Genomic DNA, 2,130 nt, shown 5'->3' on the forward strand with positions numbered 1-2,130 from the left:
AGATGTTTTTCTGGAACTTTCTTCCTTTATCAATGATCCAGCGGATGTTGGCAATTTGATCTCTGGTTCTTCTGCCTTTTCTAAAACCAGCTTGAACATCTGGAAGTTCATGATTCACATATTGCTGAAGCCTGACTTGGAGAATTTTAAGCATCACTTTACTAGCGTGTGAGATGAGTGCAATTGTGCAGTAGTTTGAGCATTCTTTGGTAATGACTTTCTTTGGGATTGGAATGAACACTGATCTTTTCCAGTCCTGTGGCTTCTGCTGAGTTTTCCAAATTTGCTGGCATATTGAGTGCAGCATTTTCACAGCATCATCTTTCAGGATTTGAAATAGCTCAACTGAAATTCCATCACCTCCACTAGCTTTGTTCGTAGTGATGCTTCTTAAGGACCACTTGACTTCACATTCCAGGATGTCTGGCTCTATGGGAGTGATCACACCATCGTGATTATCTGAGTCATGAAGATCTTTTTTGTATAGTTCTTCTGTGTATTCTTGCCAACTCTTCTTAATATCTTCTGCTTCTGTTAGGTCCCTACCATTTCTGTCCTTTATTGAGCCCATCTTTGCATGAAATGTTCCCTTGGTATCTCTAATTTTCTTGAAGAGATCTCTATTATTACGTAGATATTAAGTGAAGTCACTCAATCGTATCTGACTCTTTGCGACCCCATGGACTGTAGCCCAGGAGGCTTCTCTGTCCATGGGATTCTCCAGGCAAGAATACTGGAGTGGTGTTGCCATTTCCTTCTCCAGGGGATCTTCCCAACCCAGGAATTGAACCTGGGTCTTCTGCACTGCAGGCAGACACTTTAACCTCTGAGCCACCAGGGAAGCTCTGAAGAGATCTTTAGTCTTTCCCATTCTATTGTTTTCCTCTATTTCTTTGTATTGATCACTGAGGAAGGCTTTCTTATCTCTCCTTGCTCCATATATATCTCTCCATATAGCATGCTGCTGCTGCTGCTAAGTCACTTCAGTTGTGTCCGACTCTGTGTGATCCCATAGATGGCAGCCCACCAGGCTCCCCCGTCTCTGGGATTCTCCAGGCAAAAACACTGGAGTGGGTTGCCATTTCCTTCTCCTCCATATAGTACTCTAGGTCAAGTTACTATGTTGTATGACACTTCTGAAAGTGGGTCCATGCATGCTCAGTTCAGTTCAGTTCAGTTCAGCCGCTCAGTCGTGTCTGACTCTTTGTGACCCCATGGACTGCAGCACGCCAGTCCTCTCTGTCCATCACCAACTCCTCGAGTTTACTCAAATTCATGTCCATAAAGTTGGTGATGCCATCCGACCATCTCATCCTCTGTTGTCCCCTTCTCCTTCTGCCTTCAATCTTTCCCAGCATCAGGGTCTTTTCAAATGAGTCAGTTCTTCACGTCAGGTGGCCAAAGTATTGGAGTTTTAGCTTTAGCATCAGTCCTTCCAATGAATATTCAGGACTGATTTCCTTTAGGATGGACTGGTTGGATCTCCTTACTGTACAAGGTATTCTCAATGCTCAGTCATGTCCCACTCTTTGCAATGCTATGGACTGTAGCCCACCACACTCCTCTGTCCATGAGATTCTCCAGGCAAGAATACTGGAGTGGTTTGCCATTCCCTCCTCCAGGGGATCTTCTTAACCCAGGGATCAAACCTGCCTCTCTTACACCTCTTGCATCAGCAAGCATTTCTGTATCACTAGGGCCATCTGGGAAGCCCTCTGTAAGTGATACAGAACTTTGCTATACAGAGGGATAGGTTAAAAATATGGCAGCCTTTCCTTACAGTGATGTGGATATTTGGTTCTGTTCCAAGAGATTTGGGGCCTTAGAAATGCAGCTATTTTAAATAAATAAGTATCATGTCCTAACACTTAAGTACATGCTTCACAATGTGTGAGAGAAAAAAACAAAATAAACCTAGCATTGTTATCTATAGGTATAATCTTTTAGAAAGTAATAGCTAGAATGCTAGTTCATTCATTCATTTATTCATTCAACAATTTACTAAATGCCTGCTATGTGCAAGGCCCCAGATACAGTGATGAACACAAGAGACAAGATTGGAAACTTCATGAGGCAAACATTTTAATGGGAAAGATTGAGATCAATTACTGATTGTATAATGATGGTAGC

General features: G+C 42.7%; 1 non-coding gene across 1 annotated transcript; it reads right to left on the reverse strand.

The window, feature by feature from the left end:
- Positions 1-769: 769 nt before the first annotated feature.
- TRNAC-GCA (transfer RNA cysteine (anticodon GCA)) lies at positions 770-841 on the reverse strand. Its single transcript has one exon. It is a non-coding gene; the product is annotated as a tRNA-Cys (tRNA).
- Positions 842-2,130: the final 1,289 nt, after the last annotated feature.

Source organism: Odocoileus virginianus, chromosome 25 (assembly GCF_023699985.2).
Source record: "Odocoileus virginianus isolate 20LAN1187 ecotype Illinois chromosome 25, Ovbor_1.2, whole genome shotgun sequence".
Classification (NCBI taxonomy): Eukaryota; Metazoa; Chordata; class Mammalia; order Artiodactyla; family Cervidae; genus Odocoileus; species Odocoileus virginianus.